The 26,443-nt window shown below is 36.0% G+C and overlaps 1 long non-coding RNA gene across 5 annotated transcripts in view; it reads right to left on the reverse strand.

The window, feature by feature from the left end:
• Positions 1-4,893: 4,893 nt before the first annotated feature.
• The window catches only part of LOC127521418 (uncharacterized), a 143,121-nt gene continuing 121,571 nt past the window's right edge, over positions 4,894-26,443 (reverse strand). For 3 of the 5 annotated variants that reach the window (XR_007932354.1, XR_007932353.1, XR_007932357.1), the window contains exons 4-5: positions 17,052-17,142; positions 12,229-13,014 (exon numbers count right to left, since the gene is read on the reverse strand). This is a non-coding gene — a long non-coding RNA (uncharacterized LOC127521418). Of the gene's footprint in view, positions 5,766-7,342; positions 13,015-17,051; positions 17,143-26,443 lie in introns of those variants that run through there. The other 2 variants (XR_007932356.1, XR_007932355.1) reach the window with 2 other exon arrangements.

Raw genomic sequence — 26,443 nt, forward strand, 5'->3', positions numbered from 1 at the left:
TTTACAAACCGAGTAATGATATATGTATGTTGTTGTATTTTCTTCTATAATAATGATGAACACCAAATGGGTGTAAGAAACTGTCCTAAAGCTCACACAGAATGTGTTACCGTATCTTGATGCCTGAGACATTTGGATGGACCTTTCTATTCTGTCCTGAGGGAACTGTCTGTGTGTGATTGATCATGTCCAGTGTCACATCTAAGATCACCTCTCCTTCTTTGTAGCTGAGAAATCACTGGAAGGAGATTCCATTACCAGTATTCACTCATCCACTCGCTCTCAAACAATGTGCCCTGTACAGTGAGCTTCACATGGACATCTTCATTACTTGAGCAATGTGCATCATGGCCTTCATGAGAAGGTTCATTTATTTAAAACCACTCATGAGGTTTCATTTTGACAGGTCTGCCATTTTTGTAATTTTTACACTGGATTTAGAGGTTTATTATCTCATAGTTTTATTTCCAGAGTCTCTTAAGGGAGTAATTTGATCATACTTAACGGATTTAGAGTTGAGTTTTCTTAATTAACTATGTAACCCATGTGTACAGCCAATCCATTGACATAGCTTTAAGGCTTACACATTTTCTTTGGCAGTATGAGGTTAAAGGGACCGCTCATCTAAAAATGTAAATTCTGTCATAATTTACTCACCTTCATGTCATTCCAAACCTGTATGACTTTCTTAATTCTGTGGAACATAATTACGGTAACACTTTACAATAAGGATGATTAGTTAAACATTAGTTAATGTATTAACTAACATGAACTAACCATGAGCCATACATTTGTTACTGTATTTACTAATCTTCGTTAATGTTAATTAATGAAAATACAATTGTTCATTGTTTGTTCATGTTAGTTCACAGTGCATTAACTAATGTTAACAAGATTTTAATAATGTATTAGTAAATGTTGAAATTAACATTAACAAAGATTATTAAAGTGCCCCTGAAACCAAAATTTAAGTTTTTTTAGCTTTTAGTATGAATATGTTAGCCTTAAGGTTATGAATAAGCTGGTGTGTTCCAAAACAATGACAAAATTCGCATTTAGGAGATATAAGCATTCAAATCTTACAGTCTCTCACTTCCACTAAAATGGATCATGGATTTTCATGACATTACATCACACTTCAGTTTCTTGTCAAATCTTCGGTCAATCAAATGCTCTCTAAATCTGAAGTCCTGCCCCCTCCTACACTATCAACAGACACTGAAGCTGAAATCGGTCAATTGTTCACACATATACTAGTTTCTACAAGGTGAATGGCACATAGTGCACTATATAGAGAATAGGGAACGATTCAGACAGTGTAAATATGCTTTCCATTGACGCAAATGAAGTCCGTTTTCGCATTAGTGTCACATGAACCGCCGCAATGCTCCGGTCCAGAGACACGAGAGCACAGAGCGGATTATATTCGCGAGTCGGCACAGACCACATAAGGTATCGGACCCATTTGAATTCTGCACAGAATGCTGTATATAAGCGATATAAAGGAAATTATGAGGAGAAACGGTTAGAGATTAGAAGGAAACAGTGTTTACTGAGTCTAACGGCTCTGGCGAGCTGTAACATAACCGAAACGCTATTGGCTATTTAAGAAAAGGGGCGGGGCTGTTCGATATATCGCCCTGTCTTCCTGTTTCAGTTGAAATTACGTCAGCACATTGAATAATGCTACATATTACAACACTCTTCAGTGGGCCTTTAAATGCTGTATAAGTGCAGTTCATTATTAGTTAATGTTAACTAATGTAGTTAACTAATGAACCTTATTGTAAAGTGTTACCATAATTACTATTTTTGTCGATTCATTTACTCACCTTCATATTCCAATGAAAATCAATGGGGACCCATGTTTTTTGGACCCCATTGACTTTACAACATTAAGAAGAGTAAATGGTGCCAGAATTTTCATTTTTGGGTGAACTATCCCTTCAAGGTTTTGGTTGATGATTAAAAAGTCTTGTCGTCTACAGTTTACACTGGTTCGTATCCCGCTCGGAGTGGTGCGAGTAGTACAGGTTACATTGTTGCCATGACCTGGATGGTAGTGAGAGTAACCAAGGCTAGCTCGTAAGAGTTGTGTAGGTAAACCGCATTCTGCGATCTTCCTTGTTCGTGCATCAATCTCCCATGCTGGTTGACACTGTGTTCCAACCCCACTTGGAGCAGTGCGAGTAAGACCAGTTATATTGGTGCCGTGACCCAGATGGTAGTTAGTTTTAGGTGGGTGAGTGTAACGGAGACCAGTTTGTAAGAGCTGTGCAGGTAAACCTCACTCTCCCTCTCTCACATTATCTACTGATACTAGATGCTGCGTCTTTGTTAGCACACGCACCCTCCCATGCTGGATGACGGTGATTCAGATCCCGCTCAGAGCAATGCAAGTAGGACCAGTTACATTGCTGCCTTAACCCAAATGGTAGTAAGTTTTTGAGTGTAACAGCTGCTGGCTTTGGCATCCTTGTTAGAATGCCTCCTATGTCGGTTGGCCTGTTTCGAATCCTGCTTGGAGCAGTTCGAGTAGGACCAGTTGCCCTGGAAATTGTTGTCGCTAACAATAAAGCCCACCCCCCCAAAAAACCCAACAAAAACAAAAAAACAAACATGTACTTGTAGTGTTTTGAAATGTAACATGACAATATAATATTTTTTCATACATTGCTATTCTTTGAAGCATGTTAGAGTAGCATGACAATACCATAGTACATGGAGTATACACCTTCGGATTTTACAAACAGGTTTTGGCACATGCTTGCCTGTTTTCCTAAATAGTTTGACACTATTCCAATACCCAGCCCAGTCTGTCATATTTCAGGGTAACACACCACTCCACCACACAAAGACAATGTAGGCAGACTGGGCTTTACTAAAAATAATCCCCAAGCAAATTGTGTTCTTTTTCACATATGAGAATGTGAGAGGACCAACTAATCAAGTCACAAAGCGGCTAGAATGCAAGTGTGGAGGAAATAAAGGCAGGCCGCATAAAAGCCCTTTGTACGATTTCCTGTTTCTCTTCTTCTCTCCGAGTGTATCATAGCTGACATTTCCACTCTCATTAGAGAGATTCTATGAATAGGAGCTCAAGGATGGTGTGGGTGAATGACAGGTAAGGATGTCGGTGCTTTATCTCACAAGAACTCATAGCCACATTCTTCTCTAATGGACCTAAAAGTTCTGTTTCGGGTTGAGCCGACCCGGTTTGACTGTTATGGTGCTCACTGGTGTGCATTGACTGTTAAGTCAATGCACACAAAGCTTAAAACTTGAAGATATGTGATGTTTGTCTTAGTCATGGTTCTTGGTTCTTGAGCACCAAGTCAAACTGGGTTGGCTCGACATGAAGCAGAACAGGACATTAGAGAAAACTGTGGCTACGAGTTCTTGTGAGATAAACCATGCTGGGAACAATGCTCACCATCCTTTCCTCATGTCATTCTGAACATGTATGACTTTGTTCATCTGCAGGGACACAAAATAAAATGAAATCAAATAATAATAAATCAAAGAACTAATGAGGTTCGACATAAGTTAATGTTGAAGTCTGTGTATGTGTGTATTGATCAGTATTTGATTTGAAAGTGAATAAAGGCTTAAATTTCAGTCTGTTCTTCAAACAAAGTAATGTTTAAAAAGTCACTTTAGAAGACTTAAATATACCAGTCAAATTGTATGGATTAATTTCACACTGCCTTTATGTACTTTTTGAAACTTGAAAGTTTCAGATCTCATTGGTTTTCTTATGAACAAAAACATTTGAAAGATTATTGTTCCACAGAAGAAAATATGCCATGTGAGTTTGACATGACAAAAAAATAAATAAAAATAAAATAATTGATGACAGAATTTTCATTTTCGGCCAAATAAGCAATAACCCATTCACACCAAACGGATGCTAAAGCTATCTCTTAGCCTCCAAATTCATTTCAATGGCAGTTGCTTGGCAGGCACATGACTCATGATTTATATGTTGCTTGAAAAAAAGTTTTTTTGTCAGAATATATGACTAATTTTGAATGGCCATTAAAGAAAGAGGCTTTTTGCACCCAGGCTAACTGCTAACTGGTCATGCTAACTAGCCAAAAAGACTCAAGGTGAACTGACACTTTAGGTAGTCATTTGTAGATAATGTGCATTTTTAGTTTGTTTCTTTTTTGTTTTGCAGTTTCTTTAATTTTTACACATTTGCTATCTTCCTAAGTCCTAGTGTACTTTCAAACTTAAAGAACCCAGTATTATGGATGATACATTTAATGACTTACCCTGACATTACACCTGCTGTTGTTCTTGGCACCAAGTCGGTGATCAAATTAAAGGGGGTGCCCATTACAGGACCAAAAAGAAACAACTTTTTTCCAGTATACTGTATTTATTGTTGTTCCAAGAATATAATCCCATGGGATTTTTGGATTGAATGGGATGAGAATTGCAGATGCTGGATGTGGTTGTGTGGCCATATGTTCGCTGAATCACTCCCATGACTCTCTTTGAGATCTTGGCTTGATCACACTGAAGTCAGTCCTTATGTTTCCAAAATGTGTGGCTTTTTCCTCTGCATTGACAAAAAGAGCTTTGACTCCAACTGGGAAATTAAACAGAAATATGGAACAAACCCAGTCCAATCCTATCGGACATTTAAGTTATGATCAGAGTGCAGTATGACCTTGTTCAAGCTGCTTAGATTATATATATAATTTTGTTATAACTTACTTGCACATTGTTAGATCTGTACAATCTGAAACATGATAACTCTAAAGATAAGACCATTGGTGAATTTCTAATGCTGGTTTATGATGGCTGGTCAGAAAAAAAAACCCATCCCATTTCTTTCTGTCTTTGAACCTTTATTCTGATTTTTTTTTTTTTTTACTGCTCCAATGCATAACTATAAATATAAATGAAAAATGAATCTGACTTCTCAGTGTTACTGGAGAGAGAAAGGATGTGGTACAATGTGATATAAAATTTTAAGTAATAATCATCATATTTTGCATAAAGAAAATGACAATCAAGTACATTCCACCAGTGTTTTCAGGGCCACAAGCAGAGTTTCTGGATGACTTGTTGCTGTTGTCCATTCGGAGTTCAAATTACTGGATCAGAGTCCAGACATCCTCCATTCATACAGTTTGTATAGCCACGCCAGAAGGCAAGTAGTTCTCTGCAGTCCAGATATCATCTAGCGACTACAAAGATTCCTGTGACATGCTATTCTCTGAGCGACCGATTTAACTGTCTCCAGGGAGGACAACACAATGCTAATATTGAGAGAATGATACCTTGACCTACCAACACAGGTTTCACCACACATTTTTAATTTGAAATATCATTTAATGGGTTATACATTTATAATGACAAAAAACAAACAAACAATCAAAACTGTCCGTGTCCAGCACCAAAACCTAAAAGAGACATTCATTACTGTCAAAGGCAAAAGCATTACTGTTTCCAAACAACAAATCAAATGTCCGCTGGCAGTGATATGCCTCCGTCTTTACAGTTTGCTGCTGTGAGAGTTTTCATAGCATGAACAATTCCTCAGTCAAGCGCAGACAGTCATCTTGTGTGGGCTCTTATGAAGTCTGCACTGTTCACATCATCCTACCCCATGGTGTCTATAAGAATATGCCCAGTCATGACGCCAATGAAAAGACCCGTGAATCAGTTCATAGCGGCCCCTCCGTTTCGTTCAAATGGCACTGTCACCCGTTTTTAGGAGCCACTACTGTGTAATGATGTGTTCGTTTGTCCTGCAATCAACAATCCACAAAATTATCACATGATCAGTTATTCTTCAGTCAATCAATCAGTGTTTCACTCATGATTTTGTCTTCGGTTTTACCTGCACAATTGCACTTGCTTCTCTAACTTAACGCATTTAACACACTTGCCCTGCGCCAGACCTATGGGCAACAACTAGCTGCATGATGAAGCCTATAGAAGGCAGTCAGAAAGTCCCTAAACCTAAAGATATGGGGGCAAAAATGCCTGTTTGAGTTTTTGTCTCATATTTAGATAATATGAGTTACATCACACGAGTAACAAGTGCAATATTACACAAGTGCTGTTTTTGTCCCATAGCCTATATAACGAGTACTAGTTTTATACAACAGTTCAGTATGTAAGAAGTTAATATTGTCTTATTTTATACACAATATTGTCTATTTTGTTTAATTTAAAAAAAAAAAATTAAAGACAAAGCAGAACTTTTCGCATTTTGAACGAACCGAGTGAAACCAATGATTCATCGGACCATTCATAAAAGACTTGTTGGACTTGAAGCGGCTGCGGCCGATTGGTGCATGATATCAAAGTACAGTGAGAGCGATTCAAAGGCATACGTCTGCTCTCTAATCACTCTCGTGGTACTTTACTACTTTAATGTCATACACGACTTCGGTCTGTGTAGCGCCGCTTCAAGTCCAACAAGCTTGAAGAAAACCATTTACTGCACTCCTGAATGAATCAGCCATTTGAATTAATCGAATGAATGAATGAATGACTTGATCATCAAGACATTTACCGCCACCTACTGGCAGTTTTAGTTTCCTATTTAGAGTCTAATTTTATTTAAAAAAATAATAATTTAATATTTCCATATAATTAAAGGTATAGTTCACCCAAAAATGATACCTCATGGTCCAAAAGTTCATGTGTAAAAATGTCTATGTTGAATCGAATAAAATATTTCTTTCTGGAGCTACTCTTTGTAATGTCTATTTGATGCTTTACACAATAATGTCTTCAAATGATCTTTTAGGGATAATTTCTCAGCCAAAATTGATGTGCGATTAAATTGCGATTAATTCGATTCATTAATCGCCACACCATGTAATTAATTAGATTAAAATGTTTAATCACTTGACAGCCCTAATATATATATATATATATATATATATATATATATATATATATATATAAGGTGTCTGAATAAATTTTGGTTTGACTGTATATATATATATATATATATATATATATATACACTGTATATGCACATTTATTTGAAAAAAAAATACCATTGATAATAATAAGATAATAATAATTGATAATTTCTTGAGCAGCATATTAGAATGATTTAGTAACATATTTAAATAGAAAAGAGTTATTTTAAATTAATTACATTTATTTAAATAATATTTCTGTCAGAGAATCACCAGGCTCCTCCTTCACTCCCTCACAACGTTCACTATCGCCTGAATACTAATCACAGCTACCTGTCATCAGTCAGCACACTCATCATCAGCACCCTCTACAAAAGCCTGCACCACACGTACATCATTGTCTGGTCTTGACTAAGACTCACCTTAACATTTGATGATTTTCTTACCTGAGATTACTCACCTCCATGTTCTCCTCGTCTCCACTCCTGCCAGACTCCTTCTCCTGTCTCCTGATCTCCAAGTGTGTTCTCCAGTACCCTGTAAGAAAGAAACACACACACATATATATATATATATATATATATATATATATATATATATATATATATATAGAAAACTCTAATGTGTAGTGAAAACAATCCGAACTTGTAGAATGAACCACTATTAATGTATAATTTGCCTATTATAATGCATTTCTCATTAGTCATGTTGAAGTTCCACTTAGCAAGCACCTCATTCTTCTGACAGAAGAAAGCGCTACTACAGTCAAACCAAAAATTATTCAGACATTTTTTATATTTTTTATATATTTTTACTAGTGGGTGCAGGACACTATAGTTCATTTATGTAAGTGAGGATAGCAAAATAAAGTAAACTGTGACATATTATACCCAAAAATTATTTATACAGTGGACTACCAGTAAAATTGATTAAAAAAAAAAATGGAAGCAAAAATTATTCAGACACTTTGACCTGACCATGTTTTGCTTAAGTGTTATCTGACATAATTAAGATTATTTTTTTCTGACAGTTTAACTCTAAGATCTTGTCATATTTTATTACCATTTTTTTACACTATAGTGAATAAACTGTAATAATGAATGAAATGTTCAAGGTGTCTGAATAAATTTTGGTTTGACTGTATGTGTGCTTCATTAATCCAAAGAGACAAAACATGAACAAATCATTACCTAGTAATGTAGTAAACAGTTGCTGCTAATATTTACATTGATAACACGAAAGTACCATGGTTCAGGAACCAAATAATACGCTATGAATCACACTCAGGGATGGATAAGGTGTGAAAATAGCCTAATCTCAAGAAAGAAGTCTCCTGAGTTTGAAAGTGAAGTTCCTAGAAGGTTATTTATATCAAACCTTCTGTGGGAGAGATAATTTATCTCCAGATATCTTGTTGACACTTTACAAAATTAAAAAGTGTTTCAAGGGATCCTTCAAACTCTCTCTGCTGTTTCACACTGAAAGAGACGAGATGAACAGCAGGGTCAATCCCCTTCCCCCATTGCAGGCCAAAAGCTTGGGGACTCCATCTATGGAGGAGGCACCTATCAGTTTCCTTCTCATTTGTATAATGTCGGGTCACGGATGAAATTGAGTCTTACATGGGGGATTGAAGTTTTAATTCAGGCGCTGCGCTTTGGGGCTTCGGCACGGCCTTTTCCACCCACTCAACACCCAATCAATTAATGGAGAAAGAGACTTCCTGTCTCCTGTAGTCTGCCCATCACAACAGAGAATGTGTAAGATCAACTTGCAGCTGTTGTTTGCTTGTGTTTAAATATGGATGATATACCTGTGAAATGCTCTATAACAAATACTCGCAGTCACATCACAGATGTATGCTAAGTAGGATTACCAGCACGAATATCATTTTGCATAACTGTCCGTCATCCACACAACACGTTTCTGTGGTATCTGTGGCCCGAGGCTATGAGATCAGATGTTTTTCGACATGCCGCAGTTGCATTGCGCATCTGTCAGGTGTACTAGCGCGCTAACCACTTCTGACTATCTCCCACATGCGAAGCGATTCGTGCCTCGGGTGACTGACGTTAAATGAAGTCAGCAACTTTGAGCCGTGCCTGAGGGAGACAGCAAAATAACAGCAACATACGGACAACATAAAGCCGTCCTGATGGGTGGCCCATGGTGGATATGTCAGAGTGAATGTGCTAAAACGCTCTTCTCATGAGCGCTAGGTTACTTTGACTTGAGTAAATACATCTACAGAAGTGATGATTCACTCAAAGGTGTCACAGACGTATTGTTGTCTTCCATTGCACAGGATATGACAACATAGGCTCATTAGAAAAAAAAAAGTGCCTCTACCTACATTTTTGCAAAAACGTACCTATACATAATATTCACTGAAGTTTCCAGATGAAATGAACACTAGTGACAGTAAAACACAACAACTTTTATTCTTTGTCACAAATAATAATTTCAGGGGCAGATTCTTGATTAAAAAATATTGTTCATGATTTGTAAACCAATACATTTTTACATTTGCATCACATAACCAGCTCTTTCTGTCATAGTAAACTTGCTAAGTAGCTCACCTGGTACAGCAGTGCAATTATGATGATGCGAAGCGCTCAGGTATGAGTCCCATGACAAATCAAGTCACGATAAAAGAGCTCTAAGACTTGTAGAAACAAGCTAAAATGGCACGGTTGCTGTATTCTTATCTCACATTTTGCTTTTGTTAACACTATCAGTTAGGTTTAGGATAGAGTTTAGTGTGGGTGGTATGATATTTTCAAGCATGGTAGAGAGCCAAAAAAGTGCCGATAGGGAGTGGAAAGTTCTGTGTGTGATCTACTGACGACGTGCAAATTAAAGAACACAGGCGCAGCCGGATCATTTCCATAATGACCAAAGCAATCTACCAAGAACAGCGCAAATTAGTGTCTGGTTTAAGACATGCTTAATGGCGCAAATACTAGTAAATTGAGTAGCGCAAACCTTAGTAAATCACCTTGCATGATTCATTTAAATACTCTCCTCCCATAAATTTTGCATCTGAAACGGAAACTCCTACAAATGCATATGCAATAAGGTCAGCTGCAAAAATAACTGTGTCAGCGCTACTTTTTCACTGTGTTTCTTTAGTAAATCCTGACAGTAGTTTTTTTTTTTTTTTTTTTTTTTTTTTACGCCAAAAAAGGGTTTGCTCTGGTGCAAGCTTCTAGTAAATCTGGCCCTTAATTTCTGAACTGCCACGATACATACAACAACCAACGTAATAAACATTGCCAGATTCATGTTCATCTGCTTCAGATAATACCGAGTGTGCTTCTAGCACCATACACTGGACATTTCACTTGCCGCAAAACATGTAAAGCGCAATGTAATTTTATTTTGCAGAAATGTCATCAAAAAGCTTGAGTTGGGAGATGAGTGCAGTGAAGTGGCCTGGATGCCGGCACATATCCCTTCCTGGTAATGCCTTGCCTTTGTTTGGCAAGATCTGCAGCGGTCAGAAGTGGCCAGGAACTGGAAGGCAGTGTGTGTTTTGTGTGCGTGTGTTGGGAGGGGTGTTTGGCTGGCTTGTAACTGTGTTTGACCCCTCGCCGGGCCATGGCTAATGCAAGTGTGGGCTAGTGAATGGACCGAGGTCAGCACCCAGTGACACATGACCTGCCACGGTTAATTCCAGTCGAACAATGGATCCGGCCCTGCCGGGAGATCATCCCATTACACCTCCATGCCAAATTAATTGTTTGTTTTCATGGGCCGCTCTCAGGCTGACCCCACGGTCAACTTGCTTTAATAACATTCAGTGTTAACCTGGGAAAACGTAGAGTGCAATCTGGTCCTAACACGGATGGAGCTCAGGTTTGTCAGGGCTTTCTCCACTCTGTCGCAAACGGACCCTCAGCGGTTGCTCAAAAACCAGTCAATTACGTGAGGTAATATCCTTTTTCACAAATAGTACTTGAGAAGTGACCGCAAACGGCAGAATGTGCCCAAATATAAATGCAGGTAGTGGTAAAAGGAAGCAGTAGAAGCTGATGGAGAGCAGCGTGTCACAGCACTTTGTGTTTAAATAAAGAGAATGTTGAATGCTGAGAGCACAGCGCTGGCCTGGGAGGTTCGAGAGTGAGAGAGACAGTAATGTGACAGAGTTTCAGCACCGCAGGGCTGCCACATTGATACTGCATAAGAGTTCTACAGTTACACCTTCCCTTACTGTATTGTATTGTATTCCAATGGGACCCCATACAGATTAATTATGACTCATATACTGGCCTCATTTACATAGCAGTAGAAGGCAGAGCTATAACACGTTTAGGCATATACACTTCCCCTCCATTATTTAGAATAGATGTCAATCAATGTGGGTTTTAATGACTTGAAGAGAGTCTTACGTTTTGGATCAGATCTAATAATTTATGCAAAAATAATTAAAAACGTAATTCATACTTTAATTCATTGACTTGAATGCACATTTACTATGTTCAGTATGTTATAATTTCTCAATTAAACAATCTTCAGAAATTTCAGTTCAGAAATGTCAAAAATGTCAGGGTTATGCAACTATCCTCATATCATAATGAAGGGAGAAAAAAAAATTCTTAAAAAAATTCTTAAAAAGAAAACCTAAAAAAGTAGTTTGGCATTGACTTTTATTAGTATTTCTTAGAAAAATGTTTTCTTCTTAATATTTGAAAACTTTTATCCAACAAGTAAGTCATGTGATGCAACCAAAAAAAAATATATATATATATGTATATATATATATATATATATAAAACTTTGAAACTAGATTGACAAATCTCTTATAATAACAGAAGACCGGTTAGTTCAGGTTGTAAAATGTCATGAGGTACGATTCCCCAAAAAACAGAATGACATTTAGCATTCATGATATTTGGGGTAAAAAAAAATAAAAAATAAAATAAATGTGTGCACATGTATTCAAGGTGTAATGAAAATATAACACTTTTTACTTAATGGTTACACCACATGACGTTGTTAGAGTCATTACATTTAAGCGTTTCTTTGAAATTGTATAAAAGTTTTTTAAAAAGCCATGTAAAACCAACATATATACAATGGATTTTTAAAATATTGTTTCCTTTTCTTTATCATGCTCACTCTTATATGTCTTTGACCCTTTTACCGTTTACCCATTTTTAAATATCTGATTTACAACTGTCAAGTAATAAATTATTTTAATGTAATTACTTACATGAAATGCCTTGACTAATTGCATATAGCAATTTTTGCTGATAGAAGCCCAAAATTAAGATAATTTAAAAAAACATTATTGTGACAGGGTAAAGTTTTGAACAGGCATAACAAAAAGTTGGTAAATATATTGTTTGTTTTATTTCCATATCATTAAACATAGCATTGACCGGCAGTCTACAGCAATTCTTTTTACAAATGAGTATTACTAGAAAAGCGACAAACTCATTTTTCCAACAAGCAGCATGACAAAGCATCTTTTTGTTTCACACACAAAGCTTTCCAGCTGAATGAACTAATCAGACACTCTCCTAAACCATCTTAAATAGTCCTGAAAAGTGCAGTTAATTTTAGTGAATCAGTTAATTTGGTTGTTTCACTTCAATGATTCACTGAGTCATTTCCCTCTATCTTTTTTGTTGCAAAATATAGTTAAAAGCTTCAATGTCTTCAACTTAACAGTTTGTTTTCTAGAGTTTTTATTTAGCTTAAATTGATCTATTGAAGTTTAATGATTGAGTAGTTAATCAATCTCGAAAAAAATCTGTAAGGATGGTTTTCTTGCATTAAAATATTTTGTTACAATTTATTTTGATGATCTACTTTAGACATTCTGTTGACTATAGGTAATGTCGCACCTGCATGTCAACTAACTCTCATTAGAGTATTAGTAGAGTATTTGGTTAGGGTTCAGCTTAGTAGAATTTTTATTATAAACATGGATTTATATATTCAACATGAAATATATATTCAGCATGTACCCAGCATATGCATTTACTGAGAGGTCAAAGTTAATGTGGCAAGATTGCCGACACTGACGTCCTCATCGTGCAGATCTGGTCCTCTGGTAGACGACAGATGTCAGGAGAATTCAGCCCACAGGTTTGGTCAGAACCTGCAAAACCTAAAACAAATACTCTGATTAGGAATTTGAGTAGCTCTGAGAGTGATGGAGCTGCTATCTCTACCTATCACTCCAGTTATTTGCGTTTAAAAGGCTATAGTTTAGACTGCAAACACTAGTTTAGGTCCAATCTTCCTGATGGAAGGGGGAAGGTCAGTTGGTCATAGTGACGGATGTTGTGAGTGTAAATGTTCAGAGAAAAGATTCAAAAATAAATTATTACAAACAATTATCATTTATTTAGTAATATAATGTAAAGCCACTCTGCATTTATTAAAGGAAAACAATTCAACAAGGAGTCTATCTTTGCTCTCAAAAGAGTCTCTCTGGAGTGTGTTTAGTAAATTACAGACTCTGGAATTTTCTCATAATTGGCCATTTTATCATTTTGTTACAGGGAGCTTATTCTGAAGGGGTTCCCAATATGATTTATGAAATACAATTAAGCGTGAATTCTTTCGGCAGCTCATTGCTGGGCTGCGCCACTGTGCGTATCTGCCGCACTACACTGAAATAATATGTAAATACCGTTAAGTACTTGGAAAAACAGTAATGAACGGGAAGAACATGTGACCAATATGGGAAAATTGTCAGTGGGCTGTGGATTTATTCCCCCCTCCCAATAAATATTTCAGGGGCTTCCCTCCCATCATCTCTATTTTTAAAGTCGAGAGCGAAACGGTTTCCAACTGATACAGAAACTCATTTCATAGAGCGTGTTCAAAGAGATATGCCTACTGCAGAGATTGAACACTCTGCACGAGCCAGTTCCTCTTTGTCAAACAAAAGACACTAATGACGTTGATCTCTTTCCAGGCCAAATTGCTTAGTTAAGATTATCACATTTTTGGTTGGTCAGAAAAGGACTGTTAATTTAAATGTAGCTATAAACAGCATGTTAATATTGCACACAAATAATCAGTATGAAAAGAATGTAATCATTTCATAGGAATTAAATGACATAGTCAAACACTTTTTATTCTAGTATTAGTGGAGTTTGCTAAATCCCTGTTAATATTGCTCATACTTATTGAACGTTTACTCATCCTGAACCATTTCTGCTACAGACATAAATGATACCTCAAATCAAGCGACTTGTTCATTTTCATCTGGTGCTGATAAAATGGGCAAAGAATTCCATATCTAGAGATTTTGGGGTGAATTGTTTTGACTGCCTAACAACCCAGAACATCCTGGACAAACCCTAGCAAACCACACTCACATTTTCATCAAATTATATTAATATTTCATCAAATTATATTATATATATATATACACATTTTCATTTTAATTTTGGTTAAAGTTTTTTTTTTTTTTTTTTTTTTGTAATTTTTGTTAGTTATTGTTTTTAAATTTAAATTAAACCATGTAGTTTTTTTTTTTTTTTTAATAAATTTTTATTTCAGTTTTAGGTAATCAAGTTAATTTAAATGAAAATGAGAAATGTTGCCTTTGGCAGCTAGCTGACATACAATTTTACTGAAATATATGTTAATGGTCACACTTTAGTTTAGGGTCCAGTTCTCACTATTAACTATGATTTTTGCCTCAGTAAACTCCTAATCACTGCTCATTAATAGTTAGTATGGTAATTGTTAAGTTTAAGTGTTGGGCAGTGTCACAGAGTAGGTGGCTGTAATAAAGCACACAATGAAGGAGATACTCAAGGAGACATTTAATCCAATACTAAACATACCAAACAGGAAATAATCCAGGAAAATGTACAACCACAAATCACAAAGAACTTAAACAATGCAGGACCAGGAACAAACTGAAAATGAGGGCTTATATACACAGAGCAAACAAAGGGAGAAACTAACTAGACACACCTGAACTGAGGACTCTAATCAGTATGTAACCATGGAGACAAACAGGCAGGCAAGCTGAGAGAACAGAACCAATTAACAAACTAGAAGCGAAGGACAAAATAGAACATACCAGGAAAACTGAACAAAACAGAACAAACACATGACAGGTAGGAATTGGGTAGAATATGGTCATGCAGAATAAGGCATTAATATGTGCTTTATAAGTACCAATAAACAGCCAATATCCTAGTATATGCATGCTAATAAGCAACTAGTTAATAGTGAGAATTGGATCTTAAACGAAAGTGTTACCAAGTTTATTCATATTTATTTTTGAGTTAATGTTTATTCATTTCAAATAAAATTTTTTTTATGGTTTTTGTTTTAGATAACTATTATAATCATGATCCCAATCTTTCTCATTTTTTAGATGATTCTATAAAAACTGTTACATTTTGTAGGTTACATTGTATTTCTCTGTCTATTAATTAAAATATATTGACAAAACATTGTTTCCCATCATTCTTTAGCCTTTGAGCACAACCTTACCACACATACAGACTCTCGGAAGTTTAGTGACAAAGTATCGTACATGTTCAACAGCGATCCAAAAGAGAGCAGACAGTTATAAACTAGTTTTGTTCACTTTTCTTTCTCTCTTCTTCCTCTAGAAATATGGAGGCAACGCCTTGAGGCTTTCCAGTCCCCATTGTGAGGACTGCCAGTTCTGTTTGGGCTCATTGTTCTCATCTAATCAGCCGTGGCAAATGTGGAGCCCTCCAGCTCATTACGTATTCGCACTCTGAAGTGACCATGGGAAGTTTTCGGAGGCCCAGCCCCGGCATGGGCTGATGAATTACCTGCCTAGACGACACCTAGTGAATCTGCGCAGTTGCCGTGGCAGTGCTTTCTGATGGGACCATCGACTCATCTCTCATTCCGGTGGTCAAATAGTTTCACTATTGCCATCTCGTCTTTCAGCACCTCTGGCCCCCTTCCACAACTCTACGCTCTGTTTACAAAGTCCTGCTAATGATGGCCGCCCTGATGAGCTTATACAAGGGCTGTTGGCAGTAGTGTCCGACATTTATCCTTCGTGCACCAAGACAGAATGTGATATTAAAACTTAAGGATACAATATTCCTTAGACTGTTTTAACAAATAAAAGTTAATACTGTGTAAAAGCTAGTGTACAGCTGTGGTTCTCAACTGGTTGGTTGGGACCTCAAAATGGCTCATAAGTGAAGAGGAAATGCTAAATGCAAATAAAAAAAAATGCAACTAAACACATAACTGTACACAGTTAGGATAAATAAATGAAAACACTTCCCATATATTTTGTTGCTGATGCAAATCTGCCAGATTATTGGGTCAGTTAGGTTAATGGATCAATGATATATAATATATAATATATAATATATATATATCTATATAATATATATTATATATAATATATAATATATATATATATATATATATATATATATATATATATATTGAACATAATGACTAATATGTATATATAAGGACAACTGTATCATCCTGGCATGTTTTACTTTATAACCCAGAAAAATACCAAAATTGATTTTTAATATGAAAAACATGTTCATTAAAAGAGGTACAGGTAATTCATTATATGTGTGAATTTCATTTTAAATATATTTTTGCATAATTTAATAGATAGAACAAAAACATTTAGTCACATAATTCACTTCAATGCCAACATGAAAATACAAACCAGATTAAATTAAATGCTGCTGTGAATATCTAAATTCAAGAGACATTTACACTATCAGAAAAAAATATGCAAAATGTGTTCCTTTAGGGGTACAACAGCTTGTCACTAAGGCAACATTAGTACCTTAGAGAAGTACCTTTAAATTACTACTATGAACATTTTTGGGGCAGATAAGGTACAAAGTTGTCCTCTCAAGGGTACTATGACAAAGGACAAGTTGTTGTAAACCTAAAGGTACATTTTGTCCCCCTGAGAGTGTGGAAATAAGTAACAATAAACAATGTTGGAACTGTGTGGGTCTTGAAGCAAAACCAGTTGAGAACCACTTATCTTAAGCTGTAGTTTTAGAAAATCTCCTGTATATCTATGGTTCCAGAGGTTGTTCAGGTTAGACAGGTTCTGGGACCACTGTGACCTTATTTTAGTGAGTAGTAGGGGGCTATGGCTGCCAGTTGTATGGGTTAACATGACAATAATTTGAGCTGACTCACCCATCCCGTTCTCTAATCCCCTGGATATACTGCACTCATACAGGTGTCCACACAATCCAATTATCACCGCCATGCTTGAGTAGAAAAAATACTAGAAAAAAAGAAGAGAGAAAAAGAGGAGGGAAAATTCAAGTCAAACATTTATTGTCATTTAACTTAGCCAAGTATGCATGTACAGAAGTATTACTGTAGACTGTAGAGGAGGGGCTATTATTATACATGTACATGCTTGCCGTAATTTATGAATGGTAGTCTGATAATCAAATAGCTAATAAGTTTTTCTGGCCTGTGCTTTGAGTAAACAAACTACCTTCTGAATACCACACTTGTGGCACACTTTTGTGTACAGGTGAAACTGATATCAACTTCCCTTTCGTTTTATTGCCTCATTTCCATTACTGATATGTGACACTCAATAAAACAACAAAACACCAAAACAATGCAGGTAGCCACAATAGCAGGTGCGTTCATGAAATCCATGATTTGAGCCAAGGAAAATCTCATCTGCCCATCTCGCAGCTCCCAAATTGTAGAGCAGTCTGAAAGTGACAGTGTCCCCCCACTGGTTTGGTAACTAAAATAATGGCAGTGGGCTGATTTTCAAGCATGTAATGTGCTTTCTTTCTCCTCCTGCTGTTGTTGAAGGAGGGGGCGTGTGTTTCCTTTCCTGTAGGATCCCACTGTTTGCCCCCCTATAGGGACAAAGACCCTGAGATAGAGGCTATGCCTTTTGGTACACTCCCCCTTCAAGGACCATGTTGAGGACTGCGGGAGGAAGTGTGAAAGAGCTTCCTGAGCCAGCATCCAGCATGTGGGCCAAAGTCGACTGGAAGACCCTCTCGACAGATGGAGTCAATCCCACTTCCCCTTTGAATTCCATAATCCAACTTTCTCTCATAACACTTTATTCAACCTTATCCTTGTATTCCTCGATGGATCTTTGGTTTGATTCAGGAGTGAAGCTACTCTCTCTCTTGTTGACTTTTATTATGACCTTCTGAAGTTAGTCATTTGTCATTAGAGCCGTGTGTGTTTGAATTGTGCTTTACTCTATATCTCTCCCATTCTTTTAGCCGCCTTATACCCATATCCCTGTATAGTCCAAAGTAAACCTAAGTATCATTAATTATTGGAAAACAATGGGATATATGGCCCCAATCACAATGGTCCTTTGAGAAACATAACAACTGTATAAGCAAATATGAGTCTTAATTGGTCTGTGCTAAACCACCATGAGCTCAGTTAATGACAGCAAATATCCTTATGGGAGTTCTGTTTGAGTCCCTGCAAAATTGGTATAACTCTGTAAATAAAAACCCACGTCTCTCCGGATGAGTTTAGGATGAGCTTTAGCTGCTTAGCTACAGCGAAGAAAATATGCTAGAAATCGATATTTTGTAAAGTCGCAATGGCTTGTTTGGCAATGGATTCACAAAAAAAAAAAAAAATGCAGATTTTACAGAAGGACATTGTTCCTAGGCTGTATTTAACATTGCACAGGGTCAGTACTGCATCAGTTTAAAAGGTTAGAAAAATAAACTTATAAAGCAGCAAACAGCAGTTGGGAAAGAAAGGAAATAGTTCACAAGGACTTGCCACATTCCAAAAAGTTAGTACATGCCCCCCTTAGACAGTTACTGACAGGAAACTGAGAAGGGCACACAATGGCCCAACATGATCCAGCAAAGACACCCCAAACTGGGTTCCTTCTGCTGTCACCCTAGAAATGCATTCAAATGTCAGCATACTTGAGGACATGTGTTCTCTTGAAGCTCCTCTGGAATTCATTCCACTGTACAGAAAAATTTGGGATAGGGGAATAGGAGGGCTTCTATTCATGAATTCCACAATGCATCTGGTTTCTTACATTCTCTCTAGAAAAGAGAATGTAAGAATTCAGTGATGAGTAAGCCAATGTAATGGTAGGACTCTATGTACTTTAAGTACTAACTATTTTGATATGTTGTGATAAACTAACTAACTCTGACAACCATAAGCTTTGGATAAAAAGATACCTTTTCCATGTCTAAATCTGGTTGGTCAAATTTCTTCTTTTGGTCACCTCTCTTTGTATAGGGTAAATGTCACAAAAAAAAAACAAAAAAACATGTACATACTCACAGTAAACAGTAAAAACTGTAAATTCAAAATAACTGTTTTCTATGTGAATATATTGTAAAATGTAATTTATTCCTGTGTTGGCAAAGCTGAATTTACAGCATCATTACTCCAGTCTTCAGTATAACATGATCCTTCAGAAATCATTCTAATATGCTGATTTGCTGCTGAAGAAACATTTCTGATTATTATCAATGTTAAAAAAGTGGTGCTCAGTATATATATATTATAACACATATCAGTGGTGTTCTGAAATGAGGCAAAGTCCTTAGTTTTTGTTTTAGTGTTTTTTTTTTGTTGTTGTTGTTGTTTTGTTTTTTTTAATAAATCAAATGTAAATTCATGTCCCAGTTACACTTAATGTTGTCACATTTCCTGGTTAAATGAACATTACAAAATCAAAAAAAATTTTCTATTTATTAAAAAAGTCGATCTCATCAAGAATTCAGATTTCAGAAAAACTTTAATTGTCTATCACCAATGATAGAAATTTGTCTTAATTTGTTAAAAGGCTCACACAATACAAATCAACAATATATATAGTACAACAATCAACATAAACACACAAACCATTGTTATTAAAATAGACACCTTAAAAATTCAAATGGAAAAAAAGGAAACTACTATTGTGCATAATTCTAAAAACACCACACAATCACTTGACCTTGTTTAAAATAGTTGCTGCATCGGGCACAAAGGAATTCCTATAAGCCTTCATCCTAGCCAAGGGAATTCTGAACTGGCAACCTGATGGAAGTAGCTGAAAAGAATCATAAAGAGAGTGTGTGGAGTCTATAGTAATAGAAGCTGCTTTCCTCTTTACTGCCATATAGATCTGAGAGTTGAAGCTGTGAGATCCTAATAATTTAGTGTTTTAAGCAGTTTTACATTTATTCCAAAATAATAACTAAAGGCAGTAACAATTTAAACAATATATTTTATTTGTGTATTGATGTTCATCTGTTCTTTTTAATAGTCAACTTATTTTCGGATCATTAGTGACGCTCTGTAAACACCGTCTGTCCCAGACACAAAGATGTATCTTTAATTTCACCAAGCTGACTTTTTAAGTACTTTTTAATTTAGTCTAATAAACCAATCATATCCAATCATGACCAATCACATCCAATCATAGCGCGATGAAGCCATTACCTCCTCTCACGTGACTTTTCCTCATACATTCTCAATTACCCCCCAATAAACCCATTGCATGCTTTAGGGTGTCTGTTGAATCTCTATGAGATGAGAGGAGGCACGAGAGACACGGACTTCCGCTGTAACTTTACCTGCAGGTGTCTCTGTTGGACAGTATTCCTTTAGAAAAACAAGTGACTTATACAGTTTTTAATGTCACATTTTGTAATATTTGCGTTGTTTTATTTATTTTTTTGAGGAGGCACTGCCTCCCTTGCCTCCCCAGTTTTTCCTTTGAGTTTTCCGCGTACAGACGACACCATTGTCAAAACGATCCCTATTCATAAGAATCCGTGGAAACACTGTGTTCTGCTGGCAGACCATTAGATGGCGATGAAACACTACAGACTGAACATGTAATACGCATGTGCATCATTTTCACAGATTTTGTTGTTTACACGGAGACCGTTTTCAAAAACTTGCACTTTGAAACCCATTTTCAAAAGTTTGCGTTTTCAGGCCACCAAAATGAAGGGCCAAAACGCATAAAAAGTTTTCAGTTTTTAGTTGAAAATGGTGTCGTGTAAACAGCCCCTCAGAGGAAACTCCCCTGATATATATATAGCATAAAGAGAATCGATTTTGATTTCCTTTCATTTCATTTTCACGGAATGTTTCTATTTTTGACATTATTTGACAATTACATGATAATTGATGACAGGCAATTAAAAAAACAAAAAAACAATCAGCATAAATTGAAGGCAATAGAACAAATAATTTCATGGTGTATAAATATTTATTATTAATTAATGATAATTAAAAATAATAATAATTTCAAAATGTTTATTTATCATAGTCATCAAAAATGTAATCATTATTTTAGCATTTCAGTAATGAGAGTTTTGGGTGGAAATGTGGTTAATTGTCATGAAAATGCAAATAAATAAATACATATTTTGAGAAAAAAATATTTATGGACATGCTCCTTGACATGTTTGGTAAAATTTACCCTATAAGTTTTATGATAAACTGCCTCTGCAAGTAATGCAGACTGATATTATGCAAAAAGTTAAGTATCAGGACAACCCTTGAATTGTTTGTTTTCCAGTTGACATAACTGGAACTAGTCTAAAACAGAAGCTATATCAGTTTTTCTGTCCCTCTTGAACACCCTATTTTGTCAAAAGGAAGCCCTTGTTTGCTCCCCAAAGACAAACCTCTATTGGAATCTCTGTTGAATCACAGAGCACCTCATAGACAGTTTCGCCTTTTGACAAAGTTTGGGGCTGCAGAGAAAGAGCCGCCTTGTGTGAGGCTTCACAGTACAGCTGGCCTCCTTTCCTCCAGTAGTTTATTAGACATGGGCCCTTAATGAATGGGAGTCGCTGTTACAGTAAGTGACAATTACTCGACTTATCTTGCTCGCCACCAGCGATCTCACATATCCCCAGCCATCATAATTCCTGCCATCATAAAGAGGGCTTGTTGGACACTGGCAGCATCTACAATAGCAGTCCTTCAGAGTCAATTCATGCCATCCCTGACTGTGTTTTCTGGTTTTATTGGGGTACTGTAGCATGAGGCTTTCTTGTGGATGAGTGAAACTTACTGAGGGATGCAAATAAACAGCTCAGAGTAGGGTTAAGCCCTTTACAACTGACATGAGCGGAAACTGCACAGTCCTGGCACGTCTACAGCGGCCATCTCTTGTTTCTAATTGCTTAGAAAAAAGAAAAGGAATGAAATGCAACCGGTAAACATTGCATCGACATGAGTCAATCAGGTCTGGGTAGGTCTCTTGGTCTACAAGGTTATTAAAGCTTGCAGTTTTGATATTCTGATACCTCTATGAGTCGAAATATTATTGTCACTTGGTATTAACTCTTTCCCCGCCATGAAATTTTCCATCATTTTTGACATAACCTTTCCCTGTCATTAACAGAATTTTATGGCTTTCTGTGTTTTCACTGTTATACGGTGCTATTATGCATCTTCTGAAAGATTAGAGAATCTCTGGATCAAAACACATGCAAAAAAGAAGCAGAAACAAGTGATAAAAACATTGCTTATGCATGTTGTAGTCTTTGAAAAAATTTTTATTTTCTCAGCTTTTTTTTTTTTTTCAAAATGTTGCATTTTTATGAAACTTACCCACATTCAAGTGGTGGGGAAAGAGTTAAAATGCTTGATACACTGTAAAGGTGACCTATAAAAATACATGAAAGTATTTTTATTATCTAAACATATACTGTATAAAAAATTTATCTACAACAATTTGTGTAGATATTAGCTGAGATTTCAGAGCTTTGGCCAAAATAGTTTATTCTGTTCCTCATACAAAGCTATCGTTTGACTTGTGCTGACTACAATAAAAAAAAGTATTTACTTTGAAACAATTTTCATTTAGAAATTGTTAGTAAATTTCACAAAGAAATGGCAAGTAACACTAAATTAAACATGAAAATGTGATGTAGAAAGTAAATTTATTACAATTTAAAAAAAAAAAAAAAAATTACAGTGTACTTTTATGATCACTATAAGCTTTTTTTGTAAAAGAGCTGCATAAAGAGTCTTCAAAAATTCTCTTTCAGTGTGTCATTGAAATAATAACAGCGCACAGGTTTGGGTGAGTAAATTTCATTTTTGTCTTAACTATTCCTGTAAAGCAAACCCTTAATGGATTTGAGGAAACGTTCCTGTAAATCTGTCTCTGGTCTAGTGGCATATTAACTGTAATTTCGCTTTCTCACCATTAGAAATCTTCACTCAGTGTGTAATCCTGATTTGCAAGTAAAAACACGAGAGGCTTTGGTGTGTCAGAGCGGCAGTATTAGACAAACAAAGGTGTGTGTGTCAAGTTTGAATGCACAAATTCTGTTAACGTTTCAACCTGCGGATGAGAAATTAATAAAAGGCACGCATACCCATCTACGATGACATAACATCTGTGTTTTTGTTCTTTTGTTTTTTTACATTATATTTTGAGAGGAATAAAATAGTTTGTACCCAAATTACTTTGACACCTTTTTTTTTTTTTTTTTTCATTAAAATAATATGGCATTTTTTTGAGTAGTGAATTTGTTTATATAATGGGACAAAGGGACTGAAACCCCAATCTCTTTCTCCCAAATTTCATATCTTTACATTCTGATAAATTACAAAAAAAAAAAAAAAAAAAAAAAAAACTTTGTAGTTAAAGAGCTTAATCTTGAAAAAAAATCTAAATGTACTGGTATTATTTGTCATAAAAATATTACTTAATATTCCTGAATCAATCAAACTACATTAAGTTGCAATAACAAAAGTTATTTTAAGTCTGATGTATGAGATAGTTCAAAAATCTCATGTAGTATGATACACTGAGAATATATCAGTTTTATTCAGCGGCCCAAACATAACAAAAATATGATATCACTTGTAATGTAAATCAGTGAGATCTTTATAACGGACTACTTACAAAAAAAGCATATAAATATCGGTCGTCACTCTATATCTGCCAATAATGTCTAAGTACGATGATATTTAAATGCTTCATTTTATGATCAAAGCTTTGTAGTTTTAAAACATATAATGCAATGCAGAGACAAATAACAAATGAACAAATAAACCTTCCTCAAAAGCCTGATGGATCATATTTGAGACTCACATTTGAATCTGATTTTTCTAAAAAATGATGTATGGATAAGTATGAGCTTGTATGAGCATGCGTGTTCCTGGTATTCCCTACGTTATGGGGACCAAATGTCCCCACAAGTATCGTAATATTTACACAAGTATAGTAACATTTTGACCTTGTGGGGACATTTTTTGATCCCCATGAAAAAACAAGCTTATAAATCATACAGAATGATCTTTTTTGAAAATCTAAAATAGCAGATAGTTTTCTGTGATGGGTAGGTTTAGGAGTAGGGTTAGTGTAAGTAGATAGAATATACAGTTTGTACAGTATAAAAACCATTACGTCTATGGAATGTCCCCATAAAACATGGAAACCCAACATTTGTGTGTATGTGTGTGTGTGTACGCGTGCGTGTGTGTGAGCATGTGTGAGTGAGCATGCGTGTGTGTGTGTGTGAGTGAGCGTGTGCTCTGGTATGTTTGTCCCCGTGAAAAGAGGGCCTGTGTTCAGCCCAGCCTGGGCCCCTGTAATGCTGCAAACACCACGGATTTGGACTTCTCTTTTGTTGTCCTGTGTGCTGACATCACACACTGCTGATGGGCTAAAATCCCTCTTTCTCCAGCACCAGCACTTTTGAAACAAAACTGCCATGGCACTGATGAGTAATGCCAACTTGCCAAAAATACCTCATTAATCATCACACTAGCACACACATATCCACACACACAAACAGACCCCTAACAATCCAACAAAAGCGGCCCCAAAAATCCTAATGGCTACTATAATCACAGTCTGTGCTAACAACATGCTGAATTTAATATTATAATATGAACAGATGCATGCTAAAATACCCAATATAGTAACAGCTATGTCATGACACATCTTTTCACCAGCTGCTGTGTAAATCATTGCATCCAGTGAGGCAAGTATTAGTTCACATGCAGCACCAGATCTTCTTTTCATGAAAATCCACGTCCTTAGTATTATGTATATTTTAACTTTTTTTTATTAATTATATTAATATGTATTTATACATTTGGATTTATTATAATTTGTTAACTTTTTAAAGCTACACAATAACAAAATTAAGTACTTTCATTATTTATTATTTTCATAAAGCTGCACAAAATTAAATATAAATTATAAAAACTGATTTACTCTATGTAGCTTATATGTGTGCAAATACTGTATTAAATTAATATATATATATATATATATATATATATTACATTTAATTATAATAATTATAATAATTAAATTTTACTATAATTTAACTTTTATATATTTCTTTTATATATCATATATGTTATTTATTATATATTTATAAAGCTACATAATGACATTTAAAACAAATTAAACACATCTTGTACACATCTATATATATATATATATATATATATGTGAGAGAGAGAGAGAGAGTTATTTTAGATTGCTTATTTTAGATTAATGTTTAAAGAAACATTGTAAGGGAGGCTTTTAAGCTATAAAATCAACATTAAATCTGGCCGTACTTACTTTTTAAATACATGCTTCTGGCAATATTGTGAACAACTGGTACACATTTATCTTTAAAAATAAAAGATAACAATTTTAGAGAAATCTTTTAATTGTCTTGCACAAATGTTCTCATGTTCGCTTGAACGTATGGAGTTTCAAAAAAATTCCTCCTTCGCTATTCGTAAGATCAGTCATTATGGCTGCAAAGATGGTATTAAAGTTTGTAACATCAATAACCACTGACGTGTGAAAATGGAAGGCCACATTTCCATTTACTCACAACCTTCGAGAGATGTTTGCGTAGAAACACTTTCACCCTGGAAATGTGCCGTTGAAGGCCATGTAGGGAAACGTAAGATTTACTCTATAGGCACGGCTAATGAGTCTAAAAATGGTGGCAAAGGTGGCATTATACTGAGGTAAACAAGCCTACATACTCACACACCCAGCAAACATTCTGTCACTCATTTCAGCCACGAATAAGTCTGACAGTGTAATAACAGCTTGAACTCCTAACAGGAGTAAAGAGAGCGCGCGAGACGTTCTGCACCCGAGCTATGAGTATATCACGGTTCACTTCTATCATAACCACACCAACAATCACACACTCTTGGCTTTCTCTGAGTATTATCTCCTCCATATAGCAGAAAGGCCTTCCCAAGACTTTCAAATGTTTCTGAGCAGTGTTTCCCATTTTTGTCCTCAGTGATGTGACAAGAGTGGGATGATACCAGCTTTTAGACCCATCGTTGAAGCTGCACTCAAATGCAATCAAATACAATCAGCAACAATCTGGCACGAGCTCGCCGCACTAACTCTCTCGCTGAGTGCCCAGCAGACAGCCTCAGTCTGTTAAACGTGACAGATGGAATCGGCCCCCGAGAGAAGAGCCCCGGCTCTGATCTGCGTGGTGAGTCAGTCCTTTGATCACACCATCTCCCCTGTGACCGGCCGAAATCATTTCAAATCACCCAACAGGTTGACTCAGATTTTCAGGGCCACATGTAGTTTGGCCTTGTTGAAA

The sequence above is a fragment of the Ctenopharyngodon idella genome, chromosome 10 (assembly GCF_019924925.1).
Source record: "Ctenopharyngodon idella isolate HZGC_01 chromosome 10, HZGC01, whole genome shotgun sequence".
NCBI classification, from domain to species: domain Eukaryota; kingdom Metazoa; phylum Chordata; class Actinopteri; order Cypriniformes; family Xenocyprididae; genus Ctenopharyngodon; species Ctenopharyngodon idella.